Raw genomic sequence first — 25,716 nt, 5'->3', positions numbered from 1 at the left:
ACTGTGTTCAAAGCAGAAAACCAGACGAGGTGGCTGGATGGCTGGCTTCAATATGGAAATTCCCATATAACTAAAAGCATATCCAAAAAGTATGCTTAATGTGTCAGCAGGTTTGGTAGTTTTGAGACATGCTGAGTGAGAAATAATAATAGAGCAAGTCCCTGGGGGCATGATGTACCCGAAATATGATGATATGTCTGTAGGACAATGATTTGCAAGAAACTGGCGCCTTTAAAGAGTGTAATTTCATGATTTTTTCTTAGGAGAGAATATAAGAAACCAAAAAATCTAAGCCTGAAAGACATCTCAGTGACACCTTATGGCTGTACATAAGAAATCTATCATAATTATACATGCTAGAGGACAAAAGCTAAAAGCACCCAAGGCAATAAAGCCATAACTTCTGAAGTTTTACTCATTTTCAGAGGCACTTTTCCTGGAACGCCATTATTCCTGGGACCACAAAGTTCTGTGTGCCTGAGTAACGGGCTAATTTTAGACTCCTTCCTCATAGACTGTTTGATGTTGAAGAGATTTTTTTTTTTTAACTATACAAACAGCATCTTTGACCAAAGGCCATCATCAAAGCTGCTCTTTGAATGAGAAATAAAAGTTTCAGACAACTGAAAATTTGCCGTAGGCTGAATCAAGACTAGTATCTGAAATTTCAGATTCCACAGTTATAAAAGACTGTAAAATATCTGTATTTCCTCCATTCAACTCATGCGTATATCAAGCTGATCCTGGTATTTTAGGGTAATGGGTTATAGAAAAATAGACATTGTAAAATAACTGCAGTGGCAATCACAAGTTTCCATTAAATAGACTTTGGGAAATGGTGTACCTTTCTCCCTCTGAAAATAATAAGCTATTAAAATTGGATGTACTTCATGACATCCAGCAATTTTTTAAAACGTTACTATATTTTATGAGATTTGTTTTAAAATCCAATCTCATTAATTTCACGTCTTCTATTCGATTTTGACTCGAATCTGCTGAAGCAGGGGTATGTATTAGTGGAAAATCTCTCAGTAACAAACTGGAGGAAGAATCATAATTTTTACATGATTCTTAATAGCCAATGTATATAAACCTAGAAATGTATTCCTACAACTGTGGGATAATCAAATTTTTATGAATTTTATATGTGCCTAAAAGACATTTAATTTATGAAAAAACTCTCATATGAGAAATTAATGCTGTTTTATTTTTAGTGAGGAAGATTGGTCCTGAGCTAACATGTGTTGCCAGTCTTCCTCCTTTTTTTTTTTTTCTCCCCAAAGCCCCAGTACATAGTTGTATATCCTAGTTGCAAGTCATTCTAGTTCTTCTCTGTAGGGTGCCACCGCAGCATGGCTTGATGAGTGGTGCATAGGTCCACGCCCAGGATCCAAACCAATGAAACCCAGGCTGCTGAAGTGGACGGTGTGAACTTAATCATTTGGTCATGGGGCTGGCCCCATGAATGCTTCATTACACCAAAGAAAGGCATAATGTAGCGCAAAGAGCACAAACTTGAGAATTAGAATGGCCTGTCTTTAACTCCTAAGATGCTCATCACCTGTACGTATTTCTTCAATTTCCTTATATATGAAATCAGGATGTTTAGCACCATCCTTGCTAGGTTGTGAGAAAGATTACTATATAAACTGCCTAGTGGGGCAACTGGTACAGAATGGGAGCTTCACAAAAGACAGCCATCACCGTCATCATCATCTTTATCATTTCATAATCTAGTTGGTTTCTATGCTAGGATGATTAATTTTTTTTGGGGGGTGGTGAGGAAGATTGGCCTTGAGCTAACATCTGTTGCCACTCTTCCTTTTTCCTTGAGGAAGATTGTCACTGAGCTAACATCTGTGCCAATCTTCTATTTTTATGTGGGATGCCACCACTGTGTGGCTTGATGAGCAATGCTAGGTCACCACCCAGCATCTGAACCTGCAAACCCCAGGCTGCCTAAGCAGAGCATGTGAACTTAACCACTGTGCCTTCAGGCCAGCCCCTAGCATTGTAATTTTTATAAAGTGATTTCCATACATAGTGATATAAATAATTAAAAGAGATTAAATGAAATGTTCTATTCTGTTATGAAATATTAATTCATACCAGTTCCTACAATTAAAAAATTAGTAATAAGGAAACAAAAGCCATCACAAAATGAAACTATTAATCAAATGACCACTTACAAAATTAGTCGTAACTCAAATGTTATTTCTCTGTTTAATACCAGTGTCTATATGTATGCCTATCCTATCAAAGACATTGGTTACTCAGAAAATACAAGGCAAATTCACTTATAAAGTGAAATGAAATCATTCAAAAGATTTCATGAAATTAATTAAAGTGATAATGAAGAACTGCTAGGATTATGTTCCAAGCCACTGGTAAATGGAAAACCAACAAGAATGATGACAGAATAAGTTCTTCAGAGTGACTTGACTTTCAAAGGGCTAAGAGAGACCCTTAGAAAGACTAATGAAGCACCTTAATATTTTTTAGAAAAATGTTATCACACTGTAAAAGTCAAATATGCAGTAAAAAAAATCTAATGTGCTATGAAGCATACAAAATAATTATCCCAATAAAACAAACTATCCTACACTCCTAATTTTCACTATTCTACTAATTAGAACACTGTTTCAGTTATATTACGCATTTTCTTAATTGAATTAAAATCTTATTTTTCTAATTTTTCACAGTTTATTCTGAATGTTTGATCCTGGTTTTAAGTGATTTCACTTTAAGAAACGTTTTCATGGAATTACCTCAGAGAATAAGTACCTAGTATATATGAAATAAAGTTTATATAAAAATTGTTAAAATTTTTAAGTTACATTAAGTAGTATGAATGGTACTCTGTATTCTCACGTAACACTCAAATAGATGATTTTATATGAAGTGGTTCTTTGGCTATATAAAGAATATTCAACAATATCTTGAACTTATGAAAAGAAATTTCTTCTGAGGAGTTCAAATTGCTTTATATAGAATTTACAAGTTGGCCCATCTTCGGCCTGAAATAACTTTTGGGTTTTTTTGTCTAACAAAGACTACTGTTCATTCAAAAGAGCCTGAAAACCCAGAATAACCATGGTAAATCCAAACTAGTAATTTTTCCAAATACGGTTGCACCTCATTTATCTGACACCACCGGAAAATGAAGTATTGACTGGAAAACCCAGCAGGATTCTAAAGCTGGTCCTGCTGGTCTCCCCCATAGCCCCTCAGGAAGGTTTCGTTATTCTTTCTTCCTTGCTCCCTAGTAGTATTTAGAACACAACCAATGAAATACTATATTGTATTCGAATTATTTGCTTACATGTCTGTTTGAACGATAACATAGTAAACTCTTTGAGGACAAAGAAGATGTTTCATTCATCTTTATATCCATAGCATTCAGTACAGGTTTGGCATACAGTAGAAATGCAATTAATCTTTGTCACATAAAGGAAGGAAGGAGGTGGGGAGGAAGGACTCAGGCGTTTTGTTTTTTTTTTTTAACATTGACAGTTTTTTTAACAAATTTTTCTAAATTATAGCACTCTCTTTTTCTTACTGTACAGCGTGAACTAAACGTGCTTGTTAAACTTTTTTGGATGACCAAGGGTCGTAGTTTGGAACATTACTTATCATTCTATGCTATAATAATGATGCCTTCCACTGCTGTTCATATGCTTTGGTTGAACTTTCCAAGAATTCATTACTGTGGGGCCTTTCCAGTTGGGGATACCTCTTCTCATCTGCAGGAAGAACTTAAGATTGACAAGGAAAACCAGTTAAACAAGCACGTGAAACTAGTAACCTTAACACTGAGGATAGTCCTGGATCCCAGTGACATGGCTGGTTCTGTGGCAGTTCAGAGGTCTTCTCCATATTCCTAAGGATTCAGGGATTTGTTCCTACATTGAGTTTAGAAAGCTAGTTCATGTTTAATTGTATTATCTATGTTTCATAAATTTTCCTCTTCTAAGTACAGTAGAATCTCACATTTTCAAAGTGTCCGCAAGATGCAGGTATTTTTTAAATAATTTAAATGCTTAATTATATTAAAAACAAAAAAATCTTAGTGCTCAGCTAAGAATTACACAAAGATAAAAATGTATCATTTTGCAATGTCCAAGAGAAAGGAAAAAAAGACAAGTTTTGTATCTTAAGTATTGGTTTTTAACATACTACAAATGTTTATTTTGTAGATCAAGGTCCATTTCAAATATGCTGCCATCAAAGCAGTTTCCAAAGTCCACAGATACCAGTTATAGAGGTCATGAGAAGTTTCTCAGAAGTTACTTTTCATTTAGTTCCAACAGAAGGAACAAGTAGATAGTGCTTTGTTTAGAAAAGAAACTTGCACAGTAAGCTAACACCAGCCCGTTCTTATCTGACTCAGGCCTGAGAAACCTAGGTGATCTCTCCAGGACCCACTGCCTGGTACAAACCTATCTTTACTACTCCACACTAGAAAAACCTGCCAGAACTATGTTTCTCAAAGCAGATGCTACACTAGAGCTGGTGGGACCAGAACTCTGCTACTACCCTTAGCAACACCACAGTCCTGAAAGTGCAAGGAACATGAGCAAAGACAGAAAAAGTAGTAGTTTGTCCAGGGTCTATGAAAAGTAGCAAAGAAAGAACTCTGAAAGAAATGTAAGGCTCATGATGTTGAGTAGTTGAAAAGAGGGCTGAGGGGCTGGCTGCGTGGCAGAGTGGTTAAGTTCATGCACTCTGCTGCGGCAGCCCAGGGTTTCACTGGTTTGGATCCTGGGTGCAGACATGGCACCACTCATCAGGCCATGCTGAGGTGGCATCCCATATAGCACAACTAGAAGGACCTACAACTAGAATGTACAACTATGTACTGGGGGGCTTTGAGGAGAAGAAGAAGAAAAAAAAAGATTGGCAACAGATATATCTCAGGGCCAGTCTTTTAAAAAAAAAGAAAAGAAAAGAGGGCTGAATGTAGGATGAGATCAGATCATGGCTCATTCATGGTCAATCCCCTTGTCCCTGACACTCCCACACCCACCCCAAATCTCAGAAATAGCAGAGTATATGTGAAAAGAACATACATGAAGGTTCGAATTTTGCTTCTAATACTTAGTGCCCTTTGGCAATTTATTGAATATATCTGAGCCTCAGTTCTTATAGGGTTAGAGTAGGGTTAAATGAGATACCATGTATAATAATAAATAGGTGACCATGCCTTGACATAAGCAAGCACTCAGTCCATGTTTGTTTGTGGCACATAATTTAAAGCATATGATGTACTTTTTTTGCTTTCCTTAGAAACAAGTAGTTATTTAAAGACCTATTTTCAGTTCTCTTGTGATATTCTGACAGCTACTTTTTAAATAAAAGAGATAGATATAAGCAAAATAGAAAGCATGATTGCTTTTAACCATGTAGTTTAATAAATTACTTTGTAATTTTTAGTTATAGAACAAGTATATCAATTTGATTCCGACAGACTCAAATCCTAAAAAAAGTCCTAAAATAAAAGTCTCAACTATTCAGTTTTTTGCAAAGGTACATATGGATATCTTTGATGGAACTATTTGAAACTCATTTTCACCACTTCTTTTAAAGAGATTTATAGACTATTTTATTGTGACAAATGTATTAGATGTTTCTAAACTGATTTTTTTGCAGGGCTTAATGAATTTTATGAACCATCATACACAAAACTATTTTTTAAAAGCTTAGTTTACTATATTTATTTTGTTCTGAGACATTTCAACAAGGCAGAGTAGCTACACTATTGTATACCGTATGGGCATTTTAACAGACCTTTCTATAAAAAAATTTTAATTCTCAATTTTAAACTCAAAATTTAATTCAAATTTTAATTCAAAATTAACTACTGACAGAACAACAAAAGGCTACCTGGAGTATATAAATATTTTTTTCAGGTGGTCCTATATCAGTTTTCTTCCTCTTTTAAAAATAGATTTCCTTCTGTTTTTGAAGATGAAATAATTTCAGATCGGAAATTTCTACCTAAATGTAGATGATAAATGTTTAGGAATCATTAAGAGTCAGTCAAATAAAAAAAAAAGCTGGAGTCAAGTAACTCCCTAAAGATATACCTGTGGTTTTTCTAGTTCTTTTTAGTATCTCTTCATTCAACATATTTGTTTTCTAAAAATAGTACCTGCTGATTGAGAGCTCTCGTGTGAAATTAACGGCTGTATCAGAAAGGCTATGCTACCGGACTCCTCAAATCCTCTTTGGAATATAATTCTACATATACAATTAAGACAGATATAAATCTGCCTATTATACTAGATACTATTGGGAATTGAAAAGGAATCAAATACTTAAATATTTTCTGTGGATATGTTTGCAATCTCATTTATGTGTATATGTAAATACACACATACACACACACACACTTCTCCAGGCACTGACATTCTCAGGACTCAGTAAATGATAGCTGTTAGAAAAAGGAATTAAGTAAGTGATCAGACAACAGGTAAGAAAACACGTACGGTAAGAAAAATTACATTACAGTAAGTCTACACACAAACTTTTCATTGCCCACACAGGGTGTGCTGATGACTTAGTATTTGTCCATTCTGGTTCCCTATTCCTTGTGGCCCATGGAAGGATTATACTTCCCTCCTCCTTGCTCTTGAGCAAGACCAAGAGACAATTTCTGGCCAGTGGGATTTGGGCCAGGTGAAAGCATTTAATTGCCAGTTTGAGACCCTCCACTCTTGTCTTCCCTGCCATGGCAATCATGGTACTATATAATCAAAGCAGCCTGGATTACTAAACTACCAACATTGTGTCAGTAGCCTGGAAGAATCACCCAGGTACACAGTGTATATGTGTAGTGAGAAATAAACTTTTGTTGTGTTAAATAACTGAAATTTTGATGCTGTTTGTTATCCAGCATAACTTAGCCTGTCCTGATTGGCAGCAGAGATTTAATGTTTGTTTTTCCACCAATGGCTGGTTCCCAAAGCCGTTTGGAGTTTACATGAGGTTTTCTGAAAGAGGAGAATAGTCTCATACAAAAATTTTACAAAGTAAAGGGTACTGATGAGAAGGAGAAGAAAACCTTTTGGCGCTATTTAAAAGAAAGATGAGGAGGTGAAGTCAAGGAATATACTTGGGTATAGGAAGAAATGAAATAATCAACAAAAGTAAATTCTGGAGAAGTGTTTTCAGGGAACATGAAAGTGAGGAATTTGTCTGCAGTTAGTATCAGGATATACCACGATAGGCTGACAGCAAGGTGAAGCCTCAGTCCTGACCTCTTTCACTTACCTCACAGGGCCCAACTGCAGGTTTAGTCTGTGCAACTCTGGGGTTCATTTTTGAATGAGCGTGAAATATTGGTCTACTTCACAACCAAGATTTCTTTGTTACCAGTGACTCTTTCTTGCTCCGTAGGTGCCTGTCTGGTTCACACTCTTGATCATCTGATTACACTGGGTAAATGCCACCCTATTTCTTGACGCTTTTCCTAGTTTCTATTCAGTGTCTTCCCCTGGTCCTGAGGATGGTCCTGAGACTACCTTTCTTGCTCAGAACTTAACAGCTTCATATGTAAAATAAAAACCTTTAAGAGATGGTATAATATCTAACAATAAAAATCAGAAAATCTTAGATGATTTACATGAGAGCTAAAATTTTCTTTATGTAGTTACAGAGGATATGTACATACTTCATACACTGCTTTATATGGTCAGTAAATAGACATGAATGGTAACATGATATTTTTCATCTTTTAAGGTTAATGGTGTAGAAAAAGGAGGAGTCAGTGTTAGTCATGCAGTGCAGGTTTTATTGATCAGGAATTTTAATTTGTATGGTGATTGTGACAGTATTATTATTTGATGTTTTCTATCATAGAGGGTATAAATTGGCCAGTCCCAATCTAGGGTATGCAAAGAAAGGTAACTTTATTTTCTAAGTGATCTCTTTGTAGTTACAGGCTGCCATTCCAAATCATAGTATAAAATACTCAACTTTATCTTTTAAAAAGATCTCTCAGTATCTGCTCATTTAAAGTACTTTGTTTTGACTAATTATTCAATCTATAAAAATTTCTCCTCCTCTCTCTGATTCTCCTCTCCCTTCTTAATCAAGTTAGCATTTGAGCACAGGGGGAGGCATAGACCTGCTTGCTGTCCTTCCAGTGAGGTGTTTCATGGGCTTGACTTCTGAGCCTCATGCCTTGTCCTCACTATATCCACTTGGTCAGTAGGAAAGCTGTGCCAGGAGTTGCAGAGGTGTACAATTCTCTGTTCATGAGCAATCTGCACTCAGCTGCCGCCTTCTCACTCTTGAAGCTGAGTGAATTTCAGTCCTACACATCCCCTCAGCACTTCCAAATTCTAAAGGGGACCTCGAAACTTGGTTGCTTTCTCTCCACTACCCTGGAGTGTGTGGAGCCCTGTAAAAACTGCCCCCTGGCCCATTTGCTGGGGAACGCCCTCTCATACTTCATTCCTCTTTCCGTTACTACTGTGCCATGATGAATGCAGCACTTTGTTCCAGACAGCACTTTCTGAAAGGCTTCTGGTTTTTGCAGCCTCTTCTCGCAAGGAAGCCAAGCACCAGCCTGAAAGATTAGGGATTCTCCCTTAGTTTTTCTGAGGGTTCTGTCTTGTTCCACCTCTAGTGTGAAAGCCAGAGAGAATGAAGGGAACTTAATCCCTCCTCAGGACCCAGGCATCGTTCTCACCCTAGGCTTATCCACTTTGAATCTCTCTCCATACCTCAGCCCTCCTAGACCTGAAAGGGATGGAATTTCCTTTGCGGGGTATCTGGAATTATTATTCTCACTATGATTATAATATAATTAGTCCTCCAAATTTGTTTTTTCTCATGTAAAAACTCAGCTTTGCAAGTTCTCAAAAAACCTTTTCACCATTTGAAAGCCTGCCTTATAAGCTTTGGACTTAAAAAAGAAAATCTTTCAAACTCAAAGTTAAGCTGTCCGGTTCTAGGTGGCATCTCTAGCAATAAATTTTAGATTTATGGCAGAATTAAGAATAGTCCTAATGGCAGGAGGGAGAGTAGGGGTGGGGGGAGGGGTGGTGTGGAGAGATGGGAATAGCATGACTAAAAAAGAAAAGGGCACTGGATAACATTTAAGAAGCTACTGTATTATTCTAAGTACAGTAGTCCTCCCTTATCCACAGTTCTGCTTTCCACCATTTTAGTTACCTGTGGTCAACCATGGTCTGAAAATATTAAATGGAATATTCCAGAAATAAACAATTTATAAGCTTTAAATTGCAGGCCATTCTGAGTAGCATGATGAAATCTGGCGCCCTCCACTTCCTCCCACCTGGGACGTGAATCGTCTTTCTATCCAGCGTATCTATCCTCCTGTTAGTCACTTAGTAGACAGCTTAGTTATCAGATCAGCTGTCAACTGTTGTGGTATTGCAGTCGTTATGTTCAAGTAAGCTTTATTTTTACTTAATAATGACCCCAAAGCACAAGAGTAGTGATGCTGGCAATTCGTGTATGCCAAAGAGAAGCAGTAAAGTGCTTCTTTTAAGTGAAAAGGTGAAGTTCTCAGCTTAATTAGGAAAGAAAGAAAATCGTATGTGGAGATTGCTAAGATCTGCCGTAACTTTTATTACAGTGTATTGTTATAATTGTTTTCTTTTATTATTGGTTATTGTTGTTAATGTCTTACTGTGCCTAATTTATAAATTAAACTTTATCATAAATACGTACATACAGGAAAAAACATGGTATATATAGGGTTCAGTCCTATCTGTGGTTTCAGGCATCCACTGGGGGTCAACATATCCCCCGTGGATAAGGGGGAACTATAGTACTAATTGGCCATCAGAGAATGGTACCACTTGAAGGGAGAGGGGTCTCTGATTACAGTGCTTTAGTACCCACAGTGTCTGACTGGGTTCATATGTAACTTAATTTTCTCCTTCAGAAAGCAGGTTGAATCAGAAATTTTCAGGAATGAATTGATTTTTCCACAATATAATAGATAAATTATGGTGTTTTTCTTCGTAAATGTTCATAGTTCTGTGATGAATGAAAAAAATAAAACAAAAATGCTGAAAACATGGAAAAGTTGCATATTTTTCTAATGTTGTGAATAAAATTTTATTGATGATAAACACCAATGAATACAGTTTAGGGATAGTATTCATACAGGAGATCATCTTAGTAATTAATATGCAGTGCTTTACAGTCTTTAGTGAAATAGTGAATCCCTTTATAAGTGTGTACACATGTATAGCTAAAACTTCACTAGTAATCATGCAAAGTAACATCATATCTCAACTAGTGGACTGCTTGCAGATCTTTGACAGCTAAATACATTTCACTGGAAGTTATACCTTAATAATTCAGAAAATGTCATTTTCAACCTATGTGTGATGGTGTAATGATAGCATCTAAACGCAAAATCTGGACCCAATAGCTTAATTATAAGTGAAAGGCACTCATCTTTTACTATGCTAGGATATTTACAACTCAACTGAAGGCATTTAACAGTTGTAGAACAAATTTTCGCCTAGCTGAGTATTTTATTTTAATCAAAGAATATTATTTCCCTGTGTCTAACAAAAGATTAACTTTTGTTGAAACCTAGCTGGCTGCCAGTTTGGTTTTTTTTTTTGCTGTTAATTATTAGCTTTAAAAGAAGTACATTTTTAGAATTTACCTTTTAAGGAAAGGGAAACCCAGAGTTAGTAAGGTTTAAAAATTACAAGCGAGTAGAATGTGTTCCAATAAAACAACGTATGAATCACACAGAACTGCTTTCTGTTATAGCACCATGATCAATTAGATCAGCAACAGCTGAAAACCATTAGTTGCTGCTGGCTGCTGTTCGTGAGATGTTTTTCCTCCTCCTCAGTATTCTAATGTCAGTTTATCACTTTTGCCTAAGGCTCTGCAAACGTTAAACACAGAATTGAAAAGAATGAAAGAAAATGTTTTAGTAATCAAAATGAGAATATCAATATCTTGTTTAAATATTAATCAAATATACAGCAACAACTACTCAAATAAAGATTGTGAAAAATGTTTTATAAAGGTAATTTAAATGCTTAACATGACAGTAAACAAAATTTATCGGTTTAGTGGTTTAAGAAAATTTTTGATATCCGTAGTTTTAATTTTTTAAATTTCAGTGACTTATTCTTCCTATACCCATTTTCTTCCATGACTATTAATTTTGATAGTAGTCAATACTATTAAGATGGAATTTAAGTTCATTTTTAGTTACATGATAACAGGAATGTGTTGGTTTTGTGATAATTATTGTGATCAAAATTCTTAAGAATGTTTTACTATGTTATTTTTAAAGCCACATACAGTAAACAATATATAACAAAATGATAAAGACAAAAAAAGGTTGTATTGGATCTGCTGTGGTGAGAGCTGCTGAACTCTAAAATAATGTCATTAACCTGTCCTAAATTTTAATAGCCAACAGAAGTTTAATACAGGATGTCCAGAGGATGAACAACTCACACTGATCAAATGTGCTGACCTAACCCTTCCCAGTGTGTATCTATAGTATCATTCAGTTTTTTATTTGCTACAACCACAGTTATACTCAGTTCACAAAGGTCAGTTGCAATTTAAGTGCACTTTCAGGCAGGTGGTCTCCAAATTTAAATTAATTGCAGTTGGTTAATCTTTAGTCAGAGGTAGAACTATACCTGTGCAAATGAGTGCATCTGTACTGACAAACGCCTGTTTACAAGCGCGGAACTGTTCCTCCTCTTTCAGGATCTCGTGAGGATGTTGTTTCCACCAGTCAAGATTGCAGACTTGGGGAAGGGTCAACAGTTGAATTCAGAACAATAATATGTAACATGTGAAATGTTTTTTTCCTCTCCCCACAAATTTTTTTCTATTCAAAAAATTATTCATTGAATTAATTCAGTCTCTCATTCATCAAACATTTTATTGATCACTTAAGTGCTAGGTGCTAGATATAAAATTTAATTTACAAACCCCCCCCCCCCCAAAGGAGCTCAGTCTGGAGGAAGAGACAGACATGTTAACAAACAATTGGAGAACAGTGTGATGTCTTACAAGACTGTAGAATAAAGGTAAAAGAGAATTCGTTTTTTTCTGTAAAGAGATATCTTTGAGAAGTCCTTTTTTAGTATGCTTAAATCACATTTTAATAATTTGCTCAGGGTCCTACTGTGGACAGTCTCCAGGAAAGGGTATACATAGGCAGACTTTACTTTGCATTTCTTTACGCTTTATCACTTAACTCTCCCAAGCTGTCTCCTTAATATCCATACTGTAATTCTCAGTTTTTCATCCATTTACTCATTTCTTGCATCAGAATCACACAGGAAAGCAACTCAGACAGTGGGAAGTGATGATAGGAGTGAAGGTGATTATACTCACTTATGTTAAGATAAGCAAAAATAGTTCTAAGGCATTACCTTGCTTCATAAACTCTGTCCAATATTACATTAATGACTAAGGTGCAAGGAGTTTTGTGGCTCTGACGCTTTTTATATGAGCTTTTGATTTCTTTATTGCAGACAGTAGGAGTCGCCCAATATGTGACCTCTGGGAAGTTTTTCAGAATGTTTTTAAACAGGTTTTTAAGTGTCTCTGAAGTTGGAAAAAGGAGAGTGAGCTGGCTGCCTCTATTGTGAAATGACACTGACCATTATGAGGGAATGAAAATCTCTGAACTAGATAAATCAAAGTACTTATGTTTGAAGAAAAATAGGTTAGGCATAATCAATAACATGCTTAGACGTCCCCAAATCTGCAGGTTCCTAATAAATCAGAACTGGAAAGAAAAAAAAAAAAAACATAAGAAAGTAGAAAACTTATGGAGTAATTAGCATAGTAAATCATTTGCCAATTTAAAGATTGTTCATTTGAGAACTAGATTTGGTTGGTATTTCTGGTTTTTAAATCCATTTTTAAGTATAAAAGTAATAAATGTTATAAGCCCAAAGTGGAAATGACTAAAGTGCTCATAAACATAGAATGGATAAATTATGATTTATTCACACAATCAAATAGTACACAGCAATAGGAATAAACAAAAACTACAAAAACAGAGATGAATCTCACAAACACTGTTGAGCAAAAGAAGTCAGACTCAAGAGAGTACATAGTGTATCAATTCCAAAAACAGTCAAAACTCATCAACAGTGTTAGAAGTCCAGATAGTGACTATTTGGAGGAGGCAGGATGCAGTGACTGAAAGGGAGCCTGAGAAGTTGCTGGCCATGTTCCTTTTTTAATTTGGGCACTGGTTATAGTACAGGTGTGTTCATTTTAGGAGAATTCTTCAAACTCTACACTTAGGATTGTGCGCTTTTCTGAATGCATGTCATACTTCACAAAAGTTTGCTTAAAAAGTAATAGACATGTTCACTTCAGAAGATTTAAAAAAATGGAATATATTACATATTTAGTCTTGAATCTTGCTTTTATTTTAATTTAACACCGTCATAAGCATATTCCCATGGTATTTAATAAGTTTCACTTACAGGAATATTATTACCTTCATTATCTTGATTAAGATATTTTGAAAATAGGGAAATGTTCATTTACACACTAACACTAATATGTAGGGTTATAACATTAAAAACTACAGTTTAAAAGCCCTATGTAGAATAACTTTTTTATGCTTTTTCATGCTCGACCCTTGGTAGCATGGTTTATGCTACCAAAAGCATAATTACCATTCCTTCAGCACAGTAACAGTAGTAGCAAGGGGAGAAAAGTTCTCCGAAGGAAATGCTTTTCTCTCTCTGTTTTTCTTTGGTGAGGAAGGTTGTCCCTGAGCTAACATCTGTGCCAGTCTTCCTCTGTTTTGTATGTGGGATGCCACAACAGCATGGCCTAACAAGCAGTGTGTATGTTCTCGCCCAGGATCCAAATCCGCAAACCCTTGGCCACTAAAGTGGAGCACGCGAACTCAACCACTGTGCCACTGGGTGCCCCAGGAAATGCTTCTCTTTATGATTTGCCCTGAAATATCAGTACTTTTAACTGTAAGAGCTTGATTGCTGTAGTTCAACACAGTTATGAAGTAGGGAAAATAATATAAAAATTTATTCTTGACCTTAAAGTTTATTAAAGGAAGTTCACCCTTTTCTAGCAAATTTGTCTCATTAAGTCAGGCTGATGCTAAATACTAATTTACATTCTATAATATTTCCAATGAAAGATTGAGTCAGAAATTTTAAAGTACATACATACGAATAAATAATAAAGTTGACTATAAATAAATACACTGGTACACTGCAGAATCCACCATGTTCTATAACCAGAGGCATGGTTTATATAATTTTAAAATTTAGTCCATTACCATAGGATAGTTCACAAAATCTCACAGAAATTAAAGTAAATGTTTATAAAGCAATGAAGAACGTTAAACCTCCTGTGCTAAAGTAAGTCATCGAATCAGCTAAGTACCCCATAATGCCTAATTCCCCTTTCAGTCTAGAGAGAAGTAAAGAGTGTTGCCATCAACACCTTTCCTCCCCTACTAACCTAACCAAATTTGGCTTTTCAAATTCAAAGTCCCATTGTAAACACCAAATTTTAAAAAACATCTGAGTCTTAGGCAAGAAGTCAACAAATATTTATTCCCTTTCACTTCCCTTACTATCAGTTATTAGGTTTGTTTTGTGGAACCATATGCACATAGTTACTTAGTCTTTAAATTCTTCTGGTTTCTTTGTAATTTTTACATCATCTCATTGTTTCCATTTGAGAATTAAGATAAAATGATACAGAGTTGAGTGTTGTTTACTTTTCTTAAGGAGGAAGAATTGACCAGATGCATTTGCAGATAAATAGTTTGGTCAATGACTACACTATTAACATTATCAAGACATTTTTAGAAAAGAAAAAGATAAAGGGAAGGGAGGGAGGAAGTGAAAGGAAGGAAGGACAGAGACAAAGATCATGATTTAGAATATACCTTATGCAGATAAGAGTAACTATAGAAGACAGGGTTTTAAAATACTACCTTTAATTTCTGTTCACAGCTGTTACCTGGTTTAGATGCCAAAATGTAGGCTTAGACCTAAGCTTACCTGTGCTTAGCTTGTGGTCTTTTAGATTTAAGGTGAAAGGCAAAATCAGAAAAATATGTATATTATAAATAAACTATCAGGGTTCATAGTAGAATCTCAACAGTATGGCTGGGTTTGTTTTTCTTAAATTGTAAAGATTGGCTCGAGCTAATATCTGTTGCCAGTCTTTTTTTTCTTCTCCTTCTTCTCCCCAGATTCCTGCAGTACGTAGTTGTATATTTTGCTCCTTCCAGTTCTGCTGTGTGGGATGCCACCTCAGGGTAGCTTGATAAGCAGTGCTAGGTCTGCGCCCAGGATCCGAACTGGCGAAACCCTGGGCCACCAGAGTGGAGCGCACGAGCTTAACCACTCGGCCATGGGGCCAGCCCCAGCAGTGTGGCTTTGAGTAATTAATTATACCTCAGTTTCCCCATCCATAAAATAAACATAAGGTTAGTTCCTAACATTATAAGGATTAAATGAGTGCATACATGTCAACCACTTAAAATAGTGCCTGGCACACAGGAAGTAGTCTATAAAAGTTTACTGTTACTACTACAACTAAGTCACCAGCAATGAGATAATTTGTGGCTTACCATCTTGTCTCTATGTCTGTAGTCCTACCTCCAGTATTTAATGCTGCAGTTGGATGGAGAAACAGAATTTTAGGCTATTAGCAAGACTCGTATCCACATCCACAGTACAAGGCCTCTGACTCTGTGATCATACTCTTCTTGGAACCATGGTCTGTGTTTCAAAAGAAACACTCATCATTTTTGTGGATAAAGATAATTTGACCTATTCACTTGTATAGTCAGAAGGATTTCCAAAGAAGCTAAATAAAACTCTGGTGACCTTGGTGTTGATGCCTCACTCCTGATCTGGGGCTGGAGAGGGCAGGGGATGTCCTTGAAAGAAGAGCATATACAAAGGAGTGTAGGAATTGAGGAAATAGAATAGGAGAGGAAAAGTGCATTGCCTGGATAGAAACAAATGGTTGATATATCTGCCCTAAAGATCCCATTAACCTAATCATCCTTTTCTCGAGTTTCTGGCTCTCTGTTATTAACAGAGTTAACAAACACACACATTTTTCCTAGCATTCAATCTTCCCTGTTTTGACTTATTTATAGGCTACATGAGGAAATTCATTGTCATTACAAGCCAAGAAGGGTTTCAAGGACTAGAGATTTCTTTTTTTCCCCCCTAATTCCCACCATGCACCCATCTAGTCCCTCAAAAAAAATACTACATCTTGTGTATCTTTTGTTCCTCTGTTTAACATTTTAAAACACGTATTTTAGTGTAATTAGTACATTTATTTTAAGGAGGATTAGGTGTGATTGTGTGCATCATAATGGCAACCTGTAATTATTGTATAATCATCAGCTGTTCAGATTTCATATTTATTTTTCAAAAACATGACGGGCACTTTCAGTTGCTTCACAAGAAGAAAAAAATATGGTACAATAGTAGATGCAAATTATTTTCCTCACGTGTCCAAAACTAGTTTATAAATACTCTGTATTTTAGCTAAAAATTTAATGTAAATAAGTGCTGACAGTTTTGAACTCTGAAAACCTGATTGCCAAATAGACAAAAAAAAATTTTTTTTAAAGAGTAATGGCTCTTCAGAAATTCAGCATAATGTTTGTATCCGTTATCATTAGGGTATTGGATCCTACAGACCTAGGTTCGAATGTTACTCCAATATGTTAACTAGATGACCCTAGTAAAACAGGTAAGCTTCTAGGGCTTCAGCTTATCCGCATATTAAATGGAGGTTAATAACTGAAAATTCGCTGTATTTCCAAATATTTAAAGATTTTGAATGTTTTCCCTCTTTCATCCTAAGTCCTTTTAAGTATTTCAGTATTTCCAGTTATTCCCAATAATTAAAAATAAGCTAAAACAAACAGAAAGTTAATTACTTTGACTTCTTTGATTATTTTAAGTGAGGTTAACATTAAATTATTTCAGGAAGCACAGTTACTATATATTAAGAATATGTTTTAAAAGATACATGGTGCTAACACAGTAGAAATATATCTGTTCCCAACATAATATTTATGAAGAGGATAGGAAGACTGAAATATTCCTCAAATGAGGTAAGTATACAAAGACAGAGCCTAAGAATAGCAAGTATGTGTCCAAAGCATAGAGAACTTGACACTAGCATAGAGAATTTTTGCAGTAAATACTTCCAGAATTATCTAATGCCTTGATCAGTATTTTATAATTGTGGTAACTGAAATATGGGATATAAATATAAAGTTAAATTTAACAAAACCAACTCTACTGTATCATCTTTTCTTCTCCATTAAATTGAAGAAAACATTTAAATTTGGGGCTTTGTGTCTTTTCTATTTTTTAATTTTGAAATAATTTCAGACTTTAAAAAAGTTGTAAAAATAGTACAGAGTATTCCCATAGACCCTTCACTTACTTTCCTCAAATGTTAACATCTTATAAAACCACAATTCAAGTATTGAAATCAGAAAATTAATAATGACATTATTCTGTTAACCAATCTACAGACATTTATTCAGATTTTGTAAATTATCCTACTAATGTCCTTCTGGTCTAGGGTCTAATCTAGGATCTCCCATTGCATGATAGTTATCCTTAGCTTCCTTTAATCTGGCCTAGTTCCTCTGTTCATCGTTCATAATCTTGACAATTTTGAAGAACACTGATCGGTAAATTTATACCATGGTCCTCAATTTGAATTTGTTTGATTTTTTTTCTATGATTACATTCAGATTATGTAATTTTGGCAAGAAAACCACAAAAATCATGTTGTGTCCTTCTCAGTAGATCATATCAGGAGGTACCTAATATCCGTGTCTCATTACTGATAATGTCTACTTTGATCATTGGGTTAAGGAGATAGCCACTTTCTCCACTGTGTATAGTTACCATGTTTCCCTTTGTACTTAGTATCTTGTAGTGAGCTACTTTGTGACTATGTAAATATCCCATTTATAATCATACTGTATCTTCCACTAAGTGGTGATTCTTGCCTGAAATAGTTATTACTGTCCCGTTCCTCAAATGGTGGTTTCCTATTTCCATCATTCCTTCTACATGTATGATTGAAGTTCTCTGGCAAGGATGAGCTTTTCTTTCTCTCCTATATAGTTACTTACTTAGTTATATCTGGATATTTATTTTTATTCTATGGATTATAATCCATTACTATCATTGCTCAGAGTGTCCCCAGTTTGGCTACTGAGAACTCCTTAAAGTGGGCTCCTCTAGTCTTTGACATGCTTCCATCATTTTTTGAACATTTCCTTACTTTCTGGCACACAGGATCTTCCAGGCTCGTCATGTGCTTTCCCTGCCTCAGTCCTGAAATCAGCCATTTCTCCAAGGAGCCCTGGTTCCTTTTATTGATGTTTAGTACTTAGAAATCAAGATCTTTGTGCTAAGTGTACTTATTGGTGCCATGATATCAATGCTTCTAGGCCCTTTCATGAAGAGAGCTAGGAAATGTATAATGTATACACATACATATGGTCACACTTTTGTTTCTATATCTAAAACCATTCATTCATGATAATATCTCCAATTCCAATCCAGTACTACAAGTTTGATCATAGCTTCCCCCTACTAATAAGGAATTATTTGTAGCTTCTTTGTCTGACATAAGAAACTTTGATTCTTAATATCTACAATATATTTATTTGCTCAATCTTAGATGTACGTCAAGTAGTTTCATAATTGCTAACTCACACTTGTAGATTTCACTGGGTTTTCAATGAGCCTAGTTAGATTGCACATTTTGATTCTAAGATGCACAAATGATGGGACCACATACACATTCAACTGTTGGAAGTGTACCAACAAACATTATTTGCAGTCTTATCAATCTTGGTAATATGTGGCACCACCAGGAAGAAATCTGTAGTCATCTTTTCTTACAGTTACCCAGTTTTATTCATTGTATCTCCCAATAGCTTGCAAACTGCTTATTTCTTTTCTCTCCAGCCTACTGTATATCTCAGCTAAACCGCTGGCGTAGCTTTCTGGTAGATCTCCCCACATCTGATTTTGCTCCCCTCCAATCCAGAGACTCAGTCGGTGATCCTTTAAATATACAAACTTGATCATTTAACTCTTGCTCTCTTTGGTGACTTTCTCTGTATTTCACAAAGTCTAAAATCTTCAGCATAGCCTAAAGTACCCTATATGATCCAACTACTACCAATCTTCCCAGCTTCAAGGCATGCAATATTCTCTCCCCTTATTCTCTGTGCTCCATCTGTATTAACCTTCTTCGAGTTCCTCTTTCACATTCTGGATCTTGCACATGCTGTTCCATTACCCTAAAGGTGCTCCTCCTTCTTATATCCCTCTTAGTCTTGCTAACTTCTAGATGTCATTCAAGTCTCAAACATCATTTCCTCAATAAAGTTATCCCTGAACTCCCAGTCTAGGTTAGACTCCTATGTCAAATCATCCCAAAGCACTTGGCATTTCTCAGTGACAGTGTCCACTAAACACATTTGTAATTACTTCTTCAAAGTTGGCTTTCCCAGCTAGACTGTAAACTTCTTAAAGGAAGGTATTTTGTTTGTATCGTGTACTGTTATATTCCCAGTGCCTGAAACAGTATACAGCACAAAAACAGGCCTCAACTGATATTGAATGACTGCCTAAATAAATGAATAAATGAATCAAAACGTTTTGTCAGAAGGTGTTAGGTAGATGCTGGAACCATATCATGATGGATAACTGCCAGCAGTACATAGCAGCTAACCTTTGTGTGATTTTTATGGATGTGGAGACTTCTGGATCCTTTCTGCTGTGTTACAATATTGGAAATATCACTGTAACGTAGTAAGCGGCCCTATTCTTATCCAGCAAATGGACAAAGGTTAAAATTGGTTTATACAATGAATCTAGAGCCATAAAAAAAGAATTTTTTAAAAAAGTCTAAAATCCAAACACGTAATAAAGAATCCTCCTCACTCTTCCTCCCTCAAAAGTTTATTAGATTTTGCTAACCATAACTTATTTTAAATCCAGCTGCTTCAAGATATTCAATACAGTCACGTGCTGCATAAAGACAATTCCGATCAACAATGGACCGTGTATACGACGATGTCCCCTGAGATTATAATCAGAGCTGAAAATTTCATGTTGCCTAGTGATGTCATAGCCATCATAATGTTGCAAAGCTGGAGAAGGGGCAAGAGAAAAAGAAACTGCAAGAGAAGAAACAGAAGGAGAACCCTCAAGAAAATTCAGTTTAGCAGAAGCTTTTGCAGACGTCAAGTTTGAAAACATGGACTCCAACACAGAAAAGTTTTCATTAATAGAAAAGAATGTTCATGGTGCATTATCTGCCTACAAGCAAATCTATGATGAAAGAAATAAACCAAGCAAACCACCATGGACATATTTCTGAAAAGAGTGACAACTCCTCAGGAAGAGCCTCACGCAGGTCCTTAAGGGAGGTATTCCAGAAGAAGGCATTGTTGTCATAGGAGATGACAGCTCCATGCATGTTATTGCCCTTGAAGACTTTCCAGTGGGACAAGATGTGGCGGTGGAAGACAGTGATGATCCTGACCCTGTATAGGCCTAGTATAATGTGTGTTTGTGTGTTAGTTTTTAACAAAAAAGTTTAAAAAGTAAAAAAAAAATTAAAAATTTAAAAATAGAGAAAAGCTTGTAGAAGACAGATATAAAGAAAATATTTTTGCACAGCTGTATGTTGTTTGTGTTTTAAACTAAGTATTAATTACCAGAGTCAAAAAGTTAAAAACAATTAAAAAGGTTTATGAAGTAAAAAAGTGACAGTAAACTAAGTTTATTATTGCAGAAAGAAAAGTATTTTTTATAAATTTACTGTAGCCTAAGTGTACAGTATTTGTAAAGTCTACAGTGTGTCCAGTAGTATCCTAGGCCCTCACATTCACGCACCACTCACTCACTGACTCCCCCAGAGCAACTTCCAGTCCCGCAGGCTCCATTCACGGTAAGTGCCCTACACAGGGATACCATTTCTTATCTTTTATACTGTATTTTTGTTGTACCTTTTCTGTGTTTAGATACACAAATACCATTGTCTTACAACTGCCTACAGTATTCAGTACAGTAACCTGCTGTACAGGTTTGTAGCCTACGAACAATAGGCTACACTATATAGCCTGGGTGTGTAGTAGGCTATATCATCCAGGGTTGTGTAAGTACACTCTGTGGCGTTCTCACAAGGACGAAATTGCCTAATGATGCATTTCTCAGAACGTATCGCCACTGTTAAGTGACACATGGCTATATGTAGGTTGGCCTGCTTTGTGTACTTGCTGCAGTTTTACATTCAAGATAATTTATGTTGGCTTAAACACTAATACAAAGACCAATCTGTTTAAATGAGATGGTGATTGGAAATTTTGAGATGTTTTGTCACTGCCATTGATTTTGTATTCCCAGTTCAGTAGATTTTTGGCAGAGGTTTTACTGTCATGTGATTAAAGAAAACCATGACTGAGCATAAATGGGTCTCTAAATATATTTTCCCATCAAAATAATTTGTAGGAATTTGGGAAAGATACTTATGAAATCAGAATCCTACTTCATTTCTCAAGGAGTGACTTATGAGAAGGAATATAGTTCATTGCAACTGGTTTTTTTCCTTCCCTTTTTTTTTCTTTTTTCTTTTTCATACAATTATTGTTTTCCTGCATCTTGGAATACCTAAACAAACATATTAGCAAACTTGTGATTTCAAAATAATAACATAAAAGCTAAACAATATTAATTCTTATAGAAATAAAAAAACAATGTTCCTCTCTCACTTTTACTAATAAGTGAAAATGAGACACTTTCTCAAGAGCACAGCACATGCGAGAGAAAGACACAGACCTGCTTTAGGCACTGATGACTGTGAATGATAAAGACAGTATTTGATATCTTGAGGCATCACAGAGGGTTATGCTACCTACTATGTAACTGATTTTTTGAGTGAAGAAGAACTAAGTCAAATGTTTGTACCTTTTACCCTGTTCATAATAATTATTGTGACGTTTGAATAAAACAATAATTTATTAAATTTAATTTTACAAAATACACTCAAAGTTGAAAATGCATTAATATATTTTGCTTTGTTAATAATAAGCAAACTACACATTCACTTTTATTTCACTCAAATGTAAAACAAGTAAAGATAATGAGCTTCAAGTGACAAGGTTTTACTATACTTGATGTTATTACTATAGATATTTACTGTGGATTAAAGCTAAGTGTAAAATATAAGCTGAAAGCAAGCCTAATGATCCCTAAATAATTTTTAAATCATTGAAAGATTATTTCAAGTTTTAAAATATACTACTGTAATCACTAAAACAAGTAAAAGTGAAACTGAAAGTCTAGATACATCAAATTGTTCGTAACGGTGGGTTTTTTTTTTTTGAGTTTTTCACTATCTTCTAAGTCTTCTCTAATAAAAAGTATCCAACTATAAAAGAATTTTTATTTTTTTAATTGTAAAATATACATAACAACATTTGCTGTTTTGATTGTTTTTAAGTGTGCAGTTCCATGGCATTAAGTACATTCACGTTGTTGTGCAGATATTACCACCATCCATCTCCAGAATCAGATGATTTTTTTAATTGACATTATTTTCTTTCTAAAGTGTCTAAAAAAGTTTTATTCAAAACTAATCATGATTCCCATAAAGCCACAGAATACTTAGGACAAAACTGACTTGGCTTTTATTAATGAAATAAAATATCAAATTATAGCAGTCTTAAATATACTTAAAAGGATCCATAAACAAAATCTAGCTTTAGTGTTTTATGAAGGAGCTTTATTTCAAATATATGTGACTACTACATGTGGGCATTTGTTTAAATTTTAGAAGAAAGAAATCAAATCTTTATTTCACTTAAAAAAATTCACCTTCCAAGCCAATGTTTTGAATAAAAGTTATTGGTGAATTCACCTAGTTTAAAACAAAAATACTTCCTATATATTCAAAATTAAAATGATTTGTTAATTTTATAAAAATTTTCTACTTTTTCCCCATTTAAAGTATGTAATACATTTGCCCCACACAAAAAAAATACTATAAACTGCGTATGGGGGCGTTTCTTTTGTGTTTTTTGGTTAATTTTATTGATTATGGGTAATAATTGGATTTATGCATTTTTAATAAACACGCAGTTTTTCACAAAGCATTATATGAAGTACATATGTACACACGTTTGCTGTGTATTTTAAACCTCGTCTGTAAACTTTACATCAAACTTTTTCTTAGTGTTTAAGTACATTCTGTTTGCCAGTTTACCAATGAGCTGACCTGCAGGTTGACATGTACAAACTGTTTTTAATGTAATTCTTAAATACAAAGTTTGGGAATTTGAGATTGACTCAATTGTGATTTATATTTCACTCCAAAGTGATTTATATTTCAAACAAATAGTTGGGGTTTTATAGCATTATTTTTTTAAAAATTGGCTTAAAAGTCAGCATTTTCCTAATCTGTAAGAGGTTAATCAATACTCCGTTAAAAAAGATTCCATGGTGAAGTGAATTTTTAAAAAATGCTTTATACCATATCCCTTTCAATAAACTTTAGCATATATGTCTCTAAAAAGTTCATGGGTGATGACGTCTGTTTCAATTTAACTCCCTGTATCTCAGCTTTTTGAAGATGGAACCAAATTTCTGGTGACATCCGTTAACACTTCCATGAAATGATGGTCTGTATTAGTCTGCTGATCTAAGAAATAGTATTATAGTTTATATTACTTCAGAAATCTACTGCCCAAAAGCCTCATGTGTCTGTTATTTGGTCAAAATAAATCTTTCTCTGTGAATCAATAGAAAGGAAGGGCAGAAGTAGACTAGATCCCTGAAAACCAGAGTCAGTCTCTCCAAGTTTTTTTCCTTTTTATTTTCTTCTTAATTGGTGGTCAAATTCTTCTCTCTTCAAACTCCAAGGATTCACCAAACCCTTAAGGAAATATATTTGAGAACCACAAAACGACCCGTTTATTTAAAGCACAGCAAAGAAGGAAGAAAGATGCCTAGAGAATCCATACAGCTGGAAAACCAATCCTTGTATTTAAGAATGGTACTCATTTATGTATGTATTTGCTAGGACTTTTAAGGCCCTAAAGCCTTGTTTCTCTCAAATCTGCACATAATGAAAGTCCTTATGGTGAAAGTGATTATGATTACATCATAAATATAAAGCTTTCTATAGGAAGTCAAAGAAAAAACTGACAAATTAGCCAAATTTTAAACAGAAGAGACAACTAATCTGGATAATTCACATCTCAATAGCTGATCTCCTGCTTAACCATCCAACTAATTGCCTCATTCCTGAGCCTGTGGCTAAGTGTGCTCTTGTCCAGAAAAAGACATTATAAGGGCTGCTCCTGGAGATTTCAAAAATATCACCTTAGCAGAAAGAAAAACATAATATGTTTGATTTTTAATTAGCACAAAAATAATGCTAACACAGTTTGTTGAATGTTTGCTATTATTCTCTTATTTGAATTCTTATTTAAAATGTATCCCTGTTCAAAATTCATTCTACATGATTTGACAGATATTCAAGTTATAGTTTCAGTTACCATATTTTGTTTTCTTTTGAAATTTTGGTCATTAAAGAGGGTGAAACGAATATTTTGGTCTTTTTTTGTACACCGAAATCTTCTCTAAGTAGGTACCACTGATACTTAAGTATAGGATATTTAAATACTGAGAGGAGAAGAGGTCTTGAAGGCTCAAAGACATAGCAGGATAAGGAGATTCTTGAAAGCCTTCCTCATAATCTCAAAAAACAAAAACAAGAAAAATTCTCACTGCAAAAATACTAGTAAGTTGTATTAGAATAAAGATGAAGAAGCCTTTTAAACCTATTTTCAAAAGAAAATTCATACTATTTTATTACTAAAATGGTTTGATACTAGTGATAGTGCACATTTTAATTTAAGCTTTGAGTAGGGCTGGAACCTGTTTCTTTTCTAAGTAACATGAAGAATGTAGTTAATGTTGCTCTTTCTGAGTGGACCAAATGCACCAGCGAGTGAAACTTTTAGTGTAACAGATGATAACAGTTGAAAGAAAATGAGATTTGAAGTCTTAGGATTTGAACTGGGGTCTCAGGTTCTAGTAGGTATGTTGTCTTAAGCTAGTTAACCTTTATAAGCTTTGATTTATTCTGGCTTAAATCTGTTAAATGAGGTGATAAATATCTCTCTCAGTTATTAGGAGTATTAAGTGACATTATATATATACACAAGTACATACACAGAGTAAACTAAACCCTTTGTAAACTGCAAAGTATCTACTACTAGATGCTACTGCTCCTACCATTACTCACTACTATTACTAACAATAGTAAAATGCAGGATTATAAATAGTTCCAAGTAATTTTAATACTGTCATTCGCCACTCTCACTGCTCTAATCAAAACAGATGCTTGGGAAGCTTTATAGGGTCATCTTAATTTTTTCTCTTGCAGGTGAAAAAAAGAGTCATATAAGCAGGTGTTGTGATTTTGTGCCAGAAAACCTTTGCTAAGGTTCCCCCTCCTCATCACAGATCTGGAACATCAGAATCTCTTTTTAGCCCTAATAACTCCCACAGTTCTCCAAGAAAAGAAAATATGCAAGGCTGGTCACTCAGATGTCCTATAACGTACTCCCTCAGGATTTTGGTCTTCCAAAGGGACAGA

General features: G+C 35.0%; 1 protein-coding gene across 2 annotated transcripts in view; it reads left to right on the top strand.

Moving 5' to 3' along the window:
- LOC124229701 (ubiquitin-conjugating enzyme E2 E2) overlaps positions 1-25,716 on the top strand; it is a 342,728-nt gene that overhangs the window by 123,275 nt on the left and 193,737 nt on the right. The gene's annotated exons all lie outside the window — the stretch shown is intronic.

Source organism: Equus quagga, chromosome 1, assembly GCF_021613505.1.
Source record: "Equus quagga isolate Etosha38 chromosome 1, UCLA_HA_Equagga_1.0, whole genome shotgun sequence".
Taxonomy (NCBI): Eukaryota; Metazoa; Chordata; class Mammalia; order Perissodactyla; family Equidae; genus Equus; species Equus quagga.
This window is presented reverse-complemented; position numbering and strand designations above follow the sequence as displayed.